The sequence below is a fragment of the Pleurodeles waltl genome, chromosome 4_1, assembly GCF_031143425.1.
Source record: "Pleurodeles waltl isolate 20211129_DDA chromosome 4_1, aPleWal1.hap1.20221129, whole genome shotgun sequence".
Taxonomy (NCBI): domain Eukaryota; kingdom Metazoa; phylum Chordata; class Amphibia; order Caudata; family Salamandridae; genus Pleurodeles; species Pleurodeles waltl.
In genome coordinates, this window is record NC_090442.1 from 64,805,062 (window position 1) to 64,824,277 (window position 19,216).

At 45.4% G+C, this 19,216-nt stretch overlaps 1 long non-coding RNA gene across 1 annotated transcript; it reads left to right on the forward strand.

The window, feature by feature from the left end:
• Positions 1 to 490: 490 nt before the first annotated feature.
• LOC138288423 (uncharacterized) lies at positions 491 to 18,830 on the forward strand. The gene is made up of 3 exons (XR_011202395.1): positions 491 to 564; positions 17,399 to 17,832; positions 18,709 to 18,830. It is a non-coding gene; the product is annotated as an uncharacterized lncRNA (long non-coding RNA).
• The last annotated feature ends 386 nt before the right edge of the window (positions 18,831 to 19,216 follow it).

The following is a 19,216-nucleotide window of genomic DNA, read 5'->3' on the forward strand; positions in this document are numbered from 1 at the left end:
AGTAGATCAAGGTAGTCTTATGTTAAGCTAAGTAAGTTGTGCATATATAAAGTTACAACCCTCCAAGCGGTTAGGTGAGACATCAAAGTACCCAATTAAGAACGGCGTTTGACCGTCACAAAATTAAACGACTGATACCGCCATTAGTCACAAGCTACAATTAAAAAACATCAAATGTGGCATAGCGCTCCCTCTGGACGCCCATTCCTAAAGTACCAAAGTGAGCCACTAAGCACACCCAGAACCGAAGGAACAGTGCAAGATGAAAAGCCCCTCAGCGCAGTGTTCCACGTTTAGAAAAAAACGAAAACCCAGCCTCCGACTCACCGTTACCAGGCCAAGTGCTATAGAACCGAGTTGTGTTTCAATCCGGCAAGCAGTCGGTGAAACGTCATACACGCGACTTAAAGTCTGTGCCATCAGGTGAAGAGAAAGTCATAGAGAGCGAGGTAGGACTAGAAAGACCATTAGAAAATAGAGTTTGAGTGACACTAAATGGCAGCCAGATTGAAACTGGGAACTGGATAATGCAAAATGTGAAGACCAAGTTGCATTATACCGACGGTGAGTGAAAGAAAGAGGGCTGAGTATAGAAAAAAAGGATTTAAAACACAGAGCAGGGAAGAAACTACAAGAAGAAAGATGAGAAAAACACCATACTGTGAAAAGACAAGATTTATGATGAGAACAAGTCGCTGTCAAGCCTTGTCATAAGGGAGTTCAAATGAGAACGACGATAAAAATAAAGAGAAATAAAAAGCAATCCATAGTAATAATTACATAAGTGCAGAAGACATATGTGTGTTATACAGAGACAACAAAAATATATGTAAACCAAAACTTGTGTAAAGCAGCCAGAATAGTAGTAGTTATTGGGTAAACTGAACAGTACCATATCCCGAATAGTACATGGCAAGTGCAGAGCGCCTCACAGAGTACAAATAAGCATAATAACACAGATGTATATGCTAGTATAACTATGTACACCGAGAAGGAATAAGTAACAGTATGTTTATAGGAGAGAAAGCATACATTTCTCTGCAAACAAGTTTTGTACGGCTGAAAAATTGTTCCAGCAACACAAAGGAATGTGGCTACTGTCCCATGATGTTACAACACGCAGAAATATAGACACCCTGAGGCCCATAACACTACAACAACGAAAGACAGTATAGACGTTGTTAATAATATTAATAAGAAGGAACATCCAAGTTGTAGTTGTACCATGGGTGTTAGAGGGGACAATAATACATGAAGGAACTGCATGACATAAGACATAGCTAGCAAAGAAATACATGTAACTCTCTGTCAATGTTGAGGCCCATTTCCACAGCCCGAAGTTTTAATATCCATTTAGCCTCACATCTACGTAAGTCCTTTGTCCTATTACCAAATCTGGGCAAAATGTCTACATGGGCAATCCCATGAAATCTGATGTTAAGAATGTCATTCTCCCCATGAAGTAGGTTGAAATGTGTTGCAAGAGGGTAAGTTAGAGTATGGTTTCTAATCGCTCTAATGTGTTCTTGTATTCGTTCTTTCAAAGGACGAATAGTGCTACCCACATATATCAATCCACACACGCAAATAATGCAGTAAACAGTATACTTAGGGTTGCAGTTGATGAAATGTCTGATATAATGGGTAGCATCCGTATTGTAAGAAAAAGTCGTCGTTTTGTTGAGGGCCATAGAACATGACACACAGCAACCACATTTGTAAAAGCCAATTGGTTTGTTAGAGAGCCAAGTAAGCTGGGGTGTTTTGGTAGGTGGTACAAGAAAGCTGGGACATAAAAGGTTCCTCAAGGTTTTACCCCTGCTGTGTGTGATGGATGGTGTTTTGTTAATTACAGGAGCCAAGCCAGGGTCAACAATAATAAATGCCAGTGTTTTTTCAGTATCCGATAAACTGGCATACTAGCAGGGCTGAACCTAGTAATAAATGGAATGGCCTTCTTTTTGTCCGAGTGGGTCTGCTTAGTGTGGCCTCTGATAAGTAAAGATTGACGTTGTTTCAACGCAATCCGTTTGCTAGCCTTGGAAATCAAATCCTCAGAGCATCCCCTGGCACGGAAACGTTGTGCTAGGCCGCCAAGCTCTTCTGTGAAAATCTTATTGTCACTACAATTTCGGCATACCCGTACCATCTCCCCATAAGGTATGGCTTTAATGTGAGACTTAGGGTGTGCACAATGTGCGTGGGGAATGGAATTACAAGCTGTCGGTTTTCTATACAGTCTGGATGAAATGTTATTCCCGGTAATGTATAATAGAAGATCAAGACACTCAATTTGGCCACTATCACTTTTGAACGTGAAGGTTAGATTAAAATCATTTGTATTGAGGTGGTCTGTAAGTTGTTTCAAGTCCTGGATGCTACCTGTCCAAATAGTGAGTATATCATCAATGTATCTGCCCCAGAACAGGATGTTTTGAGTAATGTGAGTGGGGCAGTTAGACCAAAGATGTCGTTTCTCAAATTTTCCCATGTAAAGATTAGCATAGGAAGGAGAAAATTTGGCTCCCATGGTCACCCCCTGGCATTACTGATACCATCGTCCATTATGTAAAAATACATTGTTCTCAAGAACTAGTCGAGTGAGATCAAGAAGCATTTGAGTGTGTTCATATAAGGTTGCATCACGATCAGCAAGTGTTAGGGAAAGCATATCTAAACCCTTTTCCAACGGAATGGAGGTGTACAATGAGCTAACGTCAAGGGTCACAAAGGTGCACTCATCCGTCCAATCTATATCCTCCATATACCAGAAATGATAGGCCTAAATAACAATGCGAAGCTGAATAAAATATATCTAGGTCAAGGTGCACAGCGGCCTAGTGTATTAAACTAACGTGTATGGAGCTATAACTAAAATGGCTACACAACAACCTGTCTTTGTGTTACCATAGAGGTTCCCTATGGCTACATTTCTCCCATAGTTGCTTTCCATGCCCTCACTTTCCTCCTGGGGTATTGTGTCTGGTAGGTCTATGATGAATCCACAAATATATTGTATAGTTTAATCAGTTTACATATGGTATCAAGGTCTGGGACATGTATTCAAATAGCCTAATCCCGGCACTATCCCTTGCCTGTGTTTCATGTATGCATGAGTGACAAACAGTGACAGTGTACTATGGCTGTATGCATGGATTGGGAATGGTGCCTCCAGCACAAAAAGCAATGTTTGCTAATGTGCATAAATGGACAAAACATGTTTGTGCCCTCACGGTCAACACACAGATTCACATTGGCTGCAACCCAATGATGGTGGTTGCGTGGTGACTAGCTGTGAGATTAATCAGTACAGAGGCACTGATGTTCCCTGTTGCAGTCCCGGTTCTTCACATGGAGACGGACGCGTTTCCAGGCACGCTGTCGGTTCCTTGAGACTAAGAACAGACCGCATGATTATAAATCACAAAGTGTTTTGTACTGTTTTACTCTACTTGAATGCCTTGAGAAAGCCCTGGCTTACGTGCCCTTGGGGCGAAGCACGTGTTGGCTGACTTTTCCTTGTGCCTGTTTAGGATTCACTACTGATGTTACCTACGTTGGAAACCATTTGTCCTACCTATACAAATAAATAAGGAATTTGTGGATTAATCATGAAGTAATCGTGTTCACTATATTTTTCATAAAATCTCAAGTACTTGGACTTTCTCTGTAAAGATTTTATTTTAAAAGGGACTTTCCCAAAATTTCAGTTTCTACATTTGTACCCTAGGAGGACTATGGTCCATGTCCTCCGGCAAAGTCCCTTCGTACTATTTGTTTATATAAATCAGGCACTCATACAGGAAGCTAGTGCCTTGGACCCTCTCCATCCTCTGGAGCACGTTTTGCACGCACATTTTCAATACCACCTGTGTACAAATGTTGTGATGAAAGCTGCCGGGTTCTATTTACTGATCCATTACGTTTGTGAGCACACCAAGGTTACCCTGTTGTCAGCCTCATAAAACTTCTGCAGTGCCATAGCTCAAATATCCCCATGTGTTTAGTTGATTCCCCTTTGACTTTCGGTCAATTCTGCTTTGAAGGATACTCCGTTAATGCAGGGAATGGATTCACAGACTCATAAGTAGACATGCACGTAACAGTGACAACATGGAGGACAATAATGACACCGGGTACACATGGCCACACACTTACACTGGACACCTTTGTGCAATTAACCACTGAAAATATGTGAACACATGCAGCTTGGTCTGCTGGTCCTCCACTGCCAACCGAGAAACATAGGTCATATATAGGACTCAAACTGTGGAGTGACATTACATTTCTGGATTGTTTTCCGACTCTGTTTCACAAACACTGTACCTACATAGCATTTTCAAATGACTGACTCATGGTTAGTATACAAACAAGTGACCAGGATGTGGTATCCAACATTCCTGTACATGTGATAGCTTACTCATTGCCATTATCAACCATCTTCTATCTATCCTGTGCATAGTTTGTCATGGGAGATGTATTGTCCCAAAAGTCAGTGCAGTTCACACAGCATTAGATGCTATGTGTATGACAAACACATATCCTGACTCATATCTACACTGAATAGTTTGTGAAGGTTATCCACATGTACAACACGTGCATACAAGCACATCAAGGAAAGCACGTCTTGTGACGTTCACACAGAGGCCCAACAAAAATTGAAATAGCCAATTCACAGACATTGACACACAGGCAATGAGTTAATGTATTAAGTTGCGTAGCCTTGCTATCCTCTGTTGACGCACAACCTGCGCAAACTGGGTAATCCTAATTTGTATTAAAAAAGTTTGGGTATCTATTGCGTCAGTGAAGAGTGCTCATCCGGTACAACATGAGTATCATGGTCCGCAGTAGTGTGATCTGCCACATGTGCCCCAACACTGGAATACACAATGCAGGTGCAAACGGCCTATCTCTGTACAGTTTCAGCTGTCATGTACTTTAAAAATGTGAGCAATAACACAAACATAGTAGAAGCCATATATTTTGACACAAACGCGTCAAAAAAGACGCATATGCGTCAAAAATCGTCGCATATGCATTGAAAAATTATGCTCACAGCCATGATACATCGATTGTCCCCGACCAGTAACCTACACTGTACCCCATGAAATTGGTTACCAATGCAAAATATTTGGAACTATGGATGCGGGGTAATTTTTAAGCATTTGCGTCACAAAAAAATGACGCACAGACTGTAAGAGGCATAAAATGTTGACGCATCTTAATAAAAACGCATCGCATTTGAGGCAGGAAGTGATGTAATAGGATATCCTGCTTACAGAAATGGTACAGTGGGTGTACTTTCATTTTCGCTTTGCAGTCTGCGATTTTTCTAGACTGTGTGGCTCTGCTTAGAGTTTTGTCTGTCCAATTTGTGCTTTTGTCTCCTGTGTGCCATCCTATTTGTCATCTGTTTTATTTGTAATTGTCTCAGTTGTTCATTGTAAGTGTGTATTTGTCTTATTTGGTGTCAAATTTTGTCTTTGTACTGTTGGGAGTCTGTAGTGGGTATTGTTAGTTTGGGGATAGTTGGGCTGTTTGTGGGTTACTTTACTTTCATTTTCCTCCCTCCTTTCCCTTTATTTTCCTCTGTACCCTTTATTTGTATTATTATATCTGTCATGTTGGGTAGGCCATGTCTGGGGAGAATGGGTGAGGAGGAGCTGGGGGCATTCATTTGGCTGGTGTGCCACTTCCTCCCCCTAATGATTGAAGCAGGTGGCAGGGGGATACAGGGGTATCACACGGAGGCGAGGAGGCTCAGGTGGTCCAAGGTGCTGTACCATCTGCGTCGCATTTTCAACACACTAGTGCTACCGCGTACTCTTACGGGTGGAGGTGATCTGTTCCACGTCTTCATCTTCTGATGTGTGTGTCATCTCCTCTGCCCTTGGTGGTGGTGGGTTTGAAGGGGCAACGCACACTTCAGTTTTTGAAAACGTGGAGTCAGAAATCCAAGTAGCTGCCAACTGTGGGGCTATTAGGGGCATTACTGCAGCAAGGAGGAGTTCTTGAGGATGGCAGCTACATCACTATGGTAGGCAGCCAGGTCAGCCGTGAGAGGGTCAATATTGCATTTGTGCACGCTTTAAAAGGTTTGTTGTTGGAGGTGTTGTGTCAACTCCCTTACTGCTGTGCTGATTTCCTTCACACTTTGTTGAAGTTCTTGCAAGATTGATCTTCGCCCTTGCATGGCTGCTGCCTGTTCTGCAGTTGACATCATGCACAAACACATCCACTCTAGGCTGGCTGCCATATTTTGCATCCCCACCCGCACCTCCTTGGCCAGCTCCCGATGTACTCCAACTACAGTCCTCTCAAAGCTGGTGCCAGTGTCGTCAGACTCCTCAGCTGGGTTGGAGCTGGCAGGTCAAACTATTGGGGTGGTGGGTGGGCCCTCTGTGATAGCTGCTGTATCTGTGCTCCTCCTTGCGACTAAAGGTGGGGTCTGGAGGGTTCCAAGGACATCTTGGAGGGTCTGCTGGCTGATGTTTGTCAGCTCGTCATCAATGTCATCAGGGAAGTCCAGGACAGGCATATCCCCAGGAGAGCCATCGTCCTCTGCAATGAGATATAGTACAAATAGTGTGTCTGTGTTGTGGCATTTGTAACGTGACGTGCCTGACTTCCTATTAGTTGCACATTGTGATATTGGTTCCTGTTCATTGTTCCTGTCTTTAATATTAGCATTCTCCCAGGCCTATGCCCCACCTGCATGTCACATGTAGTGTGGGCAGTTTGGGGAATTGTCTGCGTCACATCCTCTAGGTGTAGGTTCTGCCCAAATTGTATGTTGCCACCTTATTGTACAACTCAACCCTCCGTCCACTTCCATTCTCATGTTGTGGCCTTGCACTGGCTGTGGGTGTTCTGATGGCACTTGCACCACATTTAACAATCTGGAACTGCCCCAGTCTCTGATATTTCACATCCAGCTATGTGTTGCTGAAACCTAGCATATACTATGTATAGCATTGGCATGGCACACTACAGATGTCAGCATTGGTAGTGTGTAATGTTGATGTTGGGGAATGTGTGCTACATTAGATTGCACTGATGGTCCTAGCAGTGTTCCATTTCTTCTTCTGACTGTGTGGGTGTGTTTCACTAGCCGGTAACATATGTCCTCCCCCTCAATGCTGTTCTCTGAGCAGTATAACAGTTGGGATGTTGCATGGTGTCATTGCAGCTATTGTGACCCAGGCACAGGGTGGACCCTGACATATGCAGCATGGGTATGACATTACTGCTGTGTACCTCATAATGGTTATGACAATGGCTGATGTTTGTAGCGACTATGGACATTCACATTTGACAGGATTAGCACATTCTTATTGATTACAGGGGATTGATAACGTTGTCATCCTGAACTCTCTAATTTGGGTGTGTTTGATCCATTGGAACGTTACTGTCATTAGCTACTTGACCTGCACACACAGCAGAGGTGGTAGTGGCAACTGTTGTCAATGTTAAATTCCACTTGCGGATATGGCCTGAGACTGTTAATTAAGCCCTAGTTCATGTAGGGAGAATACCAGCTGTCGTGTGACAGCAGGCCACTTTTACGTTGTACCCTACCCTCCTGGACTGGCTATACCTTTTCAACATCCTTGGCATGGCAGCATACCCCAATGCAAAGGTTGTTGGTGTAGTGTAGTACTGTGCCCCAGGTTCCTCTGAACAGCCCATGCCCCCGTGCTGTGCCCCTTTGCACATTCCACTCCCTGAATATCAAGGCTTACATGCATTGTGTGGTAGGTATGTCCCCCCCTGCTTACAGATTACATTTAGGGATTTTAGTTCCCCATGCCACTTACCCTGCATCTGTGTTGTCTCCTGGTAGTCTGCGCTGTCCTGTCCTTGAATCCCTGTGACGATCTCCTCAGGGATGACGGCTGCCACCATCTCCTCCATGTGGTCCAGGCCTCCTGCGGTGCTGGACTCCCACCTCTAGTCTGCAGTGCTGCCTTCCTGTTCCTGCCCATCTTTTCCTTGGTCCTGCGCTTGCAGTCATGCCATCGTTTCTTGCACTCGATGACTGTTCTCCGTACTTCTGCCACACTGTTTATCTTGTCAACAATGTATTGCCAAATTGCCTCTCTCCTACTAATTGGCAATTTAGAGGTGACAAAAAGTTGGTGCTGGTGTTCCGTCACCTCTTTCACCAGTATTTCATGCTCCTCTGCACTGAACCGACACTTCCTTTTCTTCTTCTTCCTCTCCTGGGTCTTGTGTGGGTCCTCCGGCCTGGTTACTGGTTGGTTGTCATCTTCCTGGGGTCTCTCAAAGCTTCTGGGATCCATTTTGGCTCTCCTTTACATATTTTGCTGAGTTTGTGCCATTGCGTCAAAAAAAAGCACTTATGCGACGTCGTAAACCTGCTCAGAGTCATTTTCGCTGCGTTATCGTCATTTTTCTTTACGACTTGATGCATTGGTTTGAGTAAAAAAAAAGACTCACACCGGTGGTTTGCGCCGCCGAGCGTCAAAGTATAAATTTGACGTCCGAGCGGCTCAAAGAAATGGCTTTAGCCGGCGTTAACATTTTTGACTCTAAACTGCGTCTGCCCAGTTTTGCATCAAAAAGTATAAATATGGGCCTCAATTTGATTTTGTAAGTTTGCACTGCTTTTGCGTAAAAAAGTGACGCAAATGCGGCACCAAAAGAGTATAAATCAGGCCTTAAATGCCAGAGAGCATCCATTCATGTACAGGAAGCCTTGAAGGGATGTTTATCCTTCTGAATTAGGTGTAAATATAAAAAAATTCAAAAGCCGTACAAAGTATTTAAAGTCTGACTGATGGGTGCCTTCGTGTAAAATTCTGGGCTTTCATAAGTAGGTTTAGGGTGCAATATTAGGGTTGTGTCACTCAGGAGGACGTGCACACACCATGCTCGTGATTGGCATTATTGGGCAGCGTGCACGCACCTGCAAAATTCTTCTGAGTCACCAGTGCCATTTATCCCTCACAGAAGAAAACTAGTGCAAGAGGTGCAGGAGAAGCAGGAAGGCTGCGAGCTGTGGGCAGGACCATAACTGGGACCTGTGCAAGACTACCCTTGCACAATAAAAACAAATCACACCGCCTTATTTAATTCCCTGTGCACACAGCTATCGAGGTGCAATAGGGTTGCCACCAGCATGGGAGTGGCTTGGTCAATAATGTTATGGGATCTGAGCCTGAAATTTCCCATCAAGCAACATGGTGTACCCAACTCAAATAGGTCAGACTAGGGACGCTGGCAGGGGTAATAGGCAGGTTTAGGAACATTAGTGTTTAGTTATTTAGAAAGGAAGTTTTAATTTGTCTGCTCCAGTCCAAGGTGATGTACAGCAATGAAGTTGTTAGAAGCCAAGGAGGGCAGGCCTGGCACCAGCACAGGCCTAACATGAGCAGACCAGATTTGGGGAGGGAAGAGATAGCCGACATAGTAGTAACCCATGAGTCCAACACTGCAGATCTTCAAAGAAGATGGGGCCCTGCACTGTACGCTCACAGTCAAGGTCACCTACTTAGAGCCCCTGATACACTCCTTGGGCACCAGCAGACAGATTCATCATGTGTGCCTAATGCTTCTGAGACAGTAGAATGGCAGATGCAAGCTTCCCAATCTCACATATTAGGTACATCACAACATCAGCTGTGTAAGCGTTCCTCATGCAAGCTTCACTCCTTCACAGAACAAGTACGACACAGTAGCTTGAGTGCAAGCTTCACTCTCTCATAGAAAAGGCATGCCACACTAGCCACAGTTTTAGAATCCATCCCTCACAAAATAGGTACGTCACAGCATCAGAAGTGCAAGCCTCGCCCTCTCCGAAAAGGTACAGTCCACCATCATCAGTGCAGGCAGCCCTCACAGAACAGGTACAGTCCACCATCATCAGTGCAGGCAGCCCTCACAGAACAGGTACAGTCCACCATCATCAGTGCAAGCAGCCCTCACAGAACAGGTACAGTCCACCTTCATCAGTGCAAGCCTCGCCCTCTCAGAACAGGTACAGTCCACCATCACACCATCATCAGTGCAAGCAGTCCTCACAGAACAGGTACAGTCCACCATCATCAGTGCAAGCAGCCCTTACAGAACAGGTACAGTCCACCATCATCAGTGCAAGCAGCCCTCACAGAACAGGTACAGTCCACCATCATCAGTGCAAGCCTCGCCCTCTCAGAACAGGTACAGTCCACCATCATCAGTGCAAGCCTCGCCCTCTCCGAAAAGGTACAGTCCACCATCATCAGTGCAAGCAGCCCTCACAGAACAGGTACAGTCCACCATCATCAGTGCAAGCAGCCCTCACAGAACAGGTACAGTCCACCTTCATCAGTGCAAGCCTCGCCCTCTCAGAACAGGTACAGTCCACCATCACACCATCATCAGTGCAAGCAGTCCTCACAGAACAGGTACAGTCCACCATCATCAGTGCAAGCAGCCCTCACAGAACAGGTACAGTCCACCATCATCAGTGCAAGCCTCGCCCTCTCAGAACAGGTACAGTCCACCATCACACCATCATCAGTGCAAGCAGCCCTCACAGAACAGGTACAGTCCACCATCATCAGTGCAAGCAGCCCTCACAGAACAGGTACAGTCCACCATCATCAGTGCAAGCATCGCCCTCTCAGAACAGGTACAGTCCACCATCATCAGTGCAAGCATCGCCCTCTCAGAACAGGTACAGTCCACCATCATCAGTGCAAGCCTCGCCCTCTCAGAATAGGTACAGTCCACCATCATCAGTACAAGCAGCCCTCACAGAACAGGTGCAGCAGGGCCGTAGCAGTGCAAGCTTCATTCTTTCAGAAACAGATACAGCTTGATAACAGCAATAGAGGCTTTTCTCCCCGACAGGTAAGTTCTAGCACAACATCAGCAAAACAAGCTTCCTATATACAACAGGTACAAATCAAATCATTAACATTTATAAAGCGCGCTACTCACCCGTGCGGGTCTCAAGGCGCTAGGGGAAAAAAGGGGGGGTTATCGCTGCTCGAACAGCCAGGTCTTTAGGAGTCTCCGGAAAGCGGAGTGGTCCTGGGTAGTCCTGAGGCTGGTGGGGAGGGAGTTCCAGGTCTTGGCCGCCAGGAAGGAGAAAGATCTCCCACCCGCCGTGGAGCAGCGGATGCGAGGGACAGCAGCGAGTGCGAGGCCAGAGGAGCGGAGGAGGCGGTGGGGACGTAGAAGCTGAGGCGTCTGTTGAGGTATTCCGGTCCCTTGTCGTGGAGGGCTTTGTGTGCGTGGGTGAGAAGTCGGAAGGTGATCCTTTTGCTGACTGGGAGCCAGTGCAAGTGTCTCAGGTGTGCGGAGATGTGGCTGCTGCGGGGTATGTCGAGGATGAGGCGGGCTGAGGCGTTTTGAATGCGTTGCAGGTGATTTTGGAGTTTGGCTGTGGTCCCGGCATAGAGGGTGTTGCGTAGTCCAGGCGGCTCGTGACGAGGGCGTGGGTCACGGTTTTTCTGGTGTCGGCGGGGATCCAGCGGAAGATCTTGCGGAGCATGCGGAGGGTGAGGAAGCAGGCGGAGGACACGGCGTTGACTTGCTTGGTCATGGTGAGAAGAGGGTCCAAGATGAAGCCGAGGTTGCGGGCGTGGTCTGTGGGGGTCGGTGCGGTGCCGAGGGCTGTGGGCCACCAGGAGTCGTCCCAGGCGGACGGGGTGTTGCCGAGGATGAGGACTTCCGTTTTTTCAGAGTTCAGCTTTAGGCGGCTGAGCCTCATCCAATCTGCGACGTCCTTCATACCCTCTTGTAGGTTGGTGATGGCGCTGGCGGGGTCCTTGGTGAGGGAGAGTATAAGTTGGGTGTCGTCGGCGTAGGAGGTGATGATGATGTCGTGCTTGCGTACGATGTTGGCGAGGGGGCTCATGTAGACATTGAAGAGCACAGTCTGCCTCAACAGTGCAAATACCCTTACCTATTAGCGGTGTATGCTGCAGCATGGTTGTGTGGAATGGTAAGTGTAAGAATAGCCACATGAGTAAATGGTTAATGTGGACGGATAACTGGGAGGGGAATGGCTGTATCACTGTGTGAGTGGATCAAGGGGTATGTGGTAGGATGATAGAGTGAGTTGGTGGTCAGTTGAGGAAGTTAGAGGAATGATGGCTCATGAGTTTATGTTGGGATGAAAGTTTGAATTTGTGTGGAATGAACATTAAAGGATTATGGGCCAGATGTAATTCTTGGCGGTTAAGGATACTTCATCGTAACGGCAACAGAGTATCCTCACCACTAGGAACGGGGCCTGCCCGCGGGCAGACCTTCGGCCTAATCACCGTGGAGACTACTCCGTATCTGCCGTGATTAGTCCCCTTCGATGACCCTGGGTAGTTAGTGCCGTTAGAGAAATGGCTACTTGTCCGCCCATTCAATTTGGATGGGCGGACAAGTAGTCATTTTTTACTGTTCACTACCGCTAGGTAAAACCTGGCAATAAGAACCAATAAAAACATTTTAATGCTCTCCCACCATGGGAGAAGCCTCCTGTGGCGAGGGAAGCATTTTTTTTTTCTTTACAAAAAGAAAAACCCCTTTCAGGATTTTCTCTTTGAAAAGAAAAAAAGAATACAGCTTGTTACAGGGCTGCATTCTTTCGGATGCAGCCCTGTAACAAACAGTAAAATGCATTGACAGGAACCCCTGTGACGGCGGTTCCTGCCAAAGCCTTTGTAAATGACCATTTATAAATTTGGAGGACAGAGTATTCACAGCCTGGCAGACATAAAGTCCTTCGCCAGGCCAATGATGACTATTCCACCTGCCAAAAATTAAATCGGGCTCAATGTCTGTGGATTGCTGGATATTTATGCAAAAGTGAGAGATGGCCAGTTTGTGTTTTTATGGGTGGCTTAACAGTCACTTTGTCCATGAAGTATCTGTGTTTGTGCGTGGGTGTCTGATTATGTGGACTGATCATGCATGAGTGCGCACATGCAGATGGATCCATGCACCTTGGTGCTGCTGTGCTTGGGACTGCTCTCCTTGGCACCTGATGAGCAAGGAGCACTTACGTCTGCCTGTTGGGCAACAAAGCGCTGTGAATTACTGTAATAGGACAGCACCTCCATCTAATAACACTGAAAATCCTGATACTACAAAATGACTGTGGTGCTGGAGTTTGTGCATTTCTGTGTCACTGTTAGAAGAATCTGAAAGCAGCAAACCTGATATCGTTCATATGACACTGTGATCCCAACACTGCTGGCTGTAGGATAGATACATTACAAAAACACAAATAACTTAAATGATAGAAGGGAGGTATACCAGAATGAAATATATCATGCGGAAGAACGGAAAATAAAGTGATGACATACACATTCCAAAATTTGAGCAGTCTCAGTACTAAAAATGCAATTTTGCATTTGCTAAATAGCGACTTCATAGAAATGGCTATTTAGGAAATGCTATGTACAGAGATACTGATTTCTCAGCAGTGATTCCTACAAAGTAGGAATCGCTATTAGGAAAGCGCAAATAAGGAATCCCATTGCATTTGTGTCAATGGGCCGGTTTTTCATTTCCCAAATAGCGATTTCCCATTAGAAAATCGCTATTTGGGAAAAGCAAAGCAAAGGATGGCAATGGGCAAAAGGGGCACCCCAAAAATAGTAGTGCACATGTAGAACACATATGCCCAAGTGGCGTGTGTGCTCTACTACAATTTAAAAAAAGCATTTTGGTTTTTTTTTTTTAAATTGCACATGGTTATCACTGACTGCAAGTGAGTGGTAATTGCATTTCCTAAATGCCCACATCACATTTAGGAACTGCTTTGTACATCAGAATAGAAATCACAAATAAGTAATACCTATTTGTGATTCCCTAAAGGCCTTTGTACATCAGAAAAGGTTGTTTTGCATTTCCCAACGGCCCAAAAAAACGATTCAGACCTTTGTGAAATGCAAAACGGTTTAGTAAATCTGGCTCTTAATGTGTGAAAAATCAAGCTTGTGCTAACATTTGACAAAATTGTGCTTTCTTCCATTTTTAAAATGATGTTACAATACACCATGTGATCATTGCTGTTGTTTTTTTTTGTTATAATAAAGAACTGTGAGCTTTGCACGGAGAGATCGGAACTTCTTAGTCTTCTGAACGTGATGTACCTAGTCAAGGACAACCTGGTTGTACTAGACCACATTCTATTCAGTGTTTTAACTCAGGTAATCTGAATAGACTCTGAGACCCTTTGGATGCAATGTAATAATATTGTGAGAGAATCTTCGAATATATTCTCTAGTAAATTGTTTCTTCTTGCTTTTTTCTCATTGATGAATACACTGAGTTCAATGTACTTGTGTAGCAATGTATGAAATCATTCATCTAAATTCCTATAAAAGGATGTGCTTTCCCTTTGTTTAGTGGAAACCCATTCCCCATTCTTATAAGGCAAATCTATGCCAGATTTTCTATTAAACTTTATTGAACTTTACAGAGTTTGTTACATTTATGATTTATTTATATGTCTTGATGCTGACTTTACTGATGGTCTACTTTATGTACTCTGCTTTAATTATTGTTTATATAAACCTTTAAAAAGTTGGCCCGTGTCTATCATTCTTATTGAGAATGCCACAGCTTTAACTCTGTGCACACATTGGTATTAGAGACGGTTCTAATTAGGGAACCTCAAAGTCTGCATTTCTTTATGACTTCTTTTACACCATCACCAGTGTTAGAAATGGGGTCTTTGGTTTACAGTCAGGTTACCCCCTGTTCAAGCAAGGACCCTCACTTGAGTCAGGGTAAAAAAGAATCACCCTCAGCTAACCCCTGCTTATCCCCTTGGTAGCTTGGCAGAGCAGTAGGCTTAACTTCAGAGCGCTAGGTGTAAAGTATTTGTACCAACACACACAGTAACTTAATGAAAACACTACAACACCAGTTTAGAATAATAGGAAACATTTATCTAAACAAAACAAGACCAAAATGACAACAATCCGACATACACAAGTCAAGTTATGAATTTTTAACAATTAAACTGAAAAATAGCGATTCGAAACACAAAATGCTTCGATGAGGTGTTAACACGGCGTCGTGACGGAGTCGTTCCCAACAAAACGATACCAGCGGCGCTGGACACGGAGTTGTGCAGACCCCCAAGTATAGTACCTTTGGTGAAGAGTGAAAACAAGTTGATGCGCGAAGTCGGGGATCGCGGCGTCTGTGCGAAACGTTGAATCCACACACTTCGAGCGGTGTCGGTCACGACATGGTGCGGCGACTTCCACAGAGTCGTGGACTTCAGCAGTGCTGCAACGGCATTGGGCCTGTGAAGGTCGTCGCGTTCCAGCAAAGATCACGGAGTCGGTTGTAGGCGACGTCACCGGATTCAGCAGCGGCAGTGGTCCGAAGTTGATTTCCTTGGATTTCCACCAGCTTTCCTTTCAAGGGCCCAGGAACTGAATAGGGCACCACTTGTCAGAGCAGGAGTCTCTCCAGAGACTCCAGGTGCTGGCAGAGAGAAATCTTTGCTGTCCCTGAGACTTCAAACAACAGGAGGCAAGCTCTAAATCAAGCCCTTGGAGATTTCTTCACAAGATGGAAGGTACACAAAATCCAGTCTTTGCCCTCTTACTCTGGCAGAAGCAGCAACTGCAGGATAGCTCCACAAAGCACAGTCACAGGCAGGGCAGCACTTCTCCTCAGCTCTTCAGCTCTTCTCCAGGCAGAGGTTCCTCTTGTTTCCAGAAGTGTTCTAAAGTCTGTGGTTTTGGGTGCCCTTCTTATACTCATTTTCTCCTTTGAAGTAGGCCTACTTCAAAGTAAAGTCTCTTGTGAATGTGAAATCCTGCCTTGCCCAGGTCAGGCCCCAGACACTCACCAGGGGGTTGGAGACTGCATTGTGTGAGGGCAGGCACAGCCCTTTCAGGTGTAAGTGACCCTCCCTCCTAGCCAGATGGCTCATCAGGAAATGCAGACTACACCCCAGCTCCCTTTGTGTCACTGTCTGGTGTGAGGTGCAACCAGCCCAACTGTCAAACTGACCCAGACAGGGAATCCACAAACAAGGCAGAGTCACAGAATGGTTTAAGCAAGAAAATGCTCACTTTCTAAAAGTGGCATTTTCAAACGCACACTCTTAAAATCAACTTTACTAAAAGATGTATTTTTAAATTGTGAGCTCAGAGACCCCAAACTCCACATGTCCATCCACTCCCAAAGGGAATCTACACTTTAATCAGATTTAAAGGTAGCCCACATGTTAACCTATGTGAGGGACTGGCCTTGCAACAGTGAAAAACGAATTTAGCAATATTTCACTGTCAGGACATATAAACACATTACTATGGCCCTCATTCGGACCTTGGCGGGCGGCGGGCGCTGCCCGCCAAGCGGTAACCGCTGAATGACCGCTCCACGGTCAAAAGACCGCGGCGGCCATTCTGGCTTTCCCGCTGGGCCGGCGGGCGCCCGCCAAAGGAGCGCCCGCCGGCCCAGCGGGAAAGACCCTGCAACGAGGAAGCCGGCTCCGAATGGAGCAGGCGGAGTTGCAGGGGTGCGACGGGTGCAGTAGCACCCGTCGTGATTTTCACTGTCTGCATAGCAGACAGTGAAAATCATGGTGGGGCCCTGTTAGGGGGCCCCTGCATTGCCCATGCCAGTGGCATGGGCAGTGCAGGGGCCCCCAGGGGCCCCACGACACCCATTCCCGCCATCCTGTTTCTGGCGGTGAAAACCGCCAGAAACAGGCTGGCGGGAAGGGGGTCGGAATCCCCATGGAGGATTCCCTGGGCCAGGGGAAAACCGGCGGGAAACCGCCGGTTCCATAGCCCTGGAAGCACCGCCAGCCTGTTGGCTGTGCTTCCGTTGCCCTCCACCCTGGCGGTTTCAAACCGCCAGTGTCGGAATGAGGGCCTATATGTCGTACCTTAACCATACACTGCACCCTGCCCTTGGGGCTACCTAGGGCCTATCTTAGGGGTGCCTTACATGTAAGAAAAGGGAAGGTTTAGGCCTGGCAAGTGGGTACACTTGTCATGTCGAATTTACAGTTAAAACTGCAGACACAGAGACTGCAGTGGCAGGTCTGAGACATGATTACAGAGCTACTTAGATGGGTGGCACAACCAGTGATGCAGGCCCACTAGTAGCATTTGATTTACAGGCCCTGGTACCTCTAGTGCACTTTACTAGGGACTTACTAATAAATCAAATATGCCAATCATAGATAAACCAATCAACAATACAATTTAAACAGAGAGTATATGCACTTTAGCACTGGTTAGCAGTGGGAAACTGCTCAGAGTACAAAAGCCAACGGCAACAGGTCAGAAAAAATAGGAGGCAGGAGGCAAAAAGATTGGGGATGACCCTGCATGAGCAAAAAAGTCCAACAACCAGCAACATTCTTGTGGTGTCTGATAATCTTTTTGTTATCTGTCTCTTCCAGTGCATCAAATAAATCACCATATGTCTCCATCCAAACAGTCCATCTATCTCCAATATTTAGCTTTTTGGCCTAATCAAAGGGTGGTGCTGGATTCAGGACCGCAGCTGCATTGTAACTGTCCACGGGATTGGCTGGCACTGCGACTGGGGCTCTCTCTGGCTCCACCTTGCGGTCTTGGTGACTTGGTGTATGCACACCATTTCTGAGGCCTTGTGACCTGCTGGCCTCTGGATGTCTTTAACAGTCTATGGAACTGTGACCTCTTTCTTGGTCTCCATTGAAGCCCTTCACTTTCTGGAGACTGAGACCCTCCCAGCAGCTTTGGTGGTGTCTCACTTCAAGTATGAGACAGCTCTGCAAACATGAACCAGTGCTTTTTCCTGGGTCTCTTTGCCCACTGCTGAGGTCGTAAAGCTCTTCTTTTCGAGGATCAGGTAAGTGTAACCACAATATGCTTTTTTATCAACTGTTTTGTCAGCTAGCAATCTTTGCTGTATTTGTTTGTGGCTGCCTTTAGCATTTTCACTCAATGCACTGTATAGCTTTATATTGCATAGTAGCGCTGTACTTTCTGGATGGCCTTGATCAGTTTCTTGACTAATGATGCATAGACTTCTCAGTAGAGCTTTCTTCATCATCAAATGCTTCACACCATCTGGAGTTCCACATTGACTCCACGTACACCAAGCATCTATTCAGCACTTCGATGAAGGCACACGTGGCACGCATGAGCAGTTTGCTTGGACCACAGCAAATTCTCTAGGAGAGCACTGTCGATCTTTGGGTTACTTATCGCCTTACTCATTTAGCATCCCCCCAGCCTGGGTACCCACCAATGAATATGCCGCACACAGAGCTATGTATTACACATCTTTTATCTTCAGCATGTAACTGCAAACTCAACATTCTAAACCTGCATTCACTTCACCACATTCAAACACTTAGGTCATCATCTTACGGAGTCTTTCACAATCCAAAAAGGTTCCATCATACACAGTCACAAGACATATCACCAAAGAAGGTGAACTTGGAGGATTCAACATGACGACTTAGATTTATTTAGATTAGATTTAATGGCTTGGGTCTCTGAAAGGTGGAGCCAATCTATTTTTTACCATATCTGTTTGTTCATCAGTCACATGCAGCAAAAGTTGCTCCAGTGTACTATTGAGTGAGGCACATCATTTTTGTTAAAAGTGCTTCAATGAGTAATTGCACACATTATTCAATAATGCATTGTTGATAGCCAGCCCAATATACAGATGCATATTTTTTTTTTCTCTCCACTGGGAAATATTTTCCCGAGGAAGAACCTCCTCCCAGACACACTACCAAGATTGGCGGCGTTCTATTTACTTTGCATCCCGCAAACAGGAGTTATTCCAACCCTCTGCTGAAATAAAACGGAGACTTCCCCAAAATAGGGGAACATGTACGTATGCAAAAACTATAAACTGTGTAGTATTAAAGATTAAATTAATCATAACTAATGTAGGCCTGTATTTTAAAATGGCTAATGGCTGGCTGCCATATTGCTTCATGCCACATGTGTGTTCTATTTCTAGAAGTTGAAGTTCCAATTAACAAACAATATATGTCTTTGCTATATTTCCCATGTGTTATTTTACATGATAATTGTAGATTGTCTTAATTAGTTGCAACAGTACACCTGCAGAGTACAGGCTAGTTCAAACTACTTAGTTTTGTTGCACATAACTGTATGTTTGAAGGGTGGTTAGAGAAGCTGTACTATGGAGAATCCTGAGAAAGTAATCAGCTTAAGGTTGTATCTTTATGTTTTGAAATGAATGGAGCATT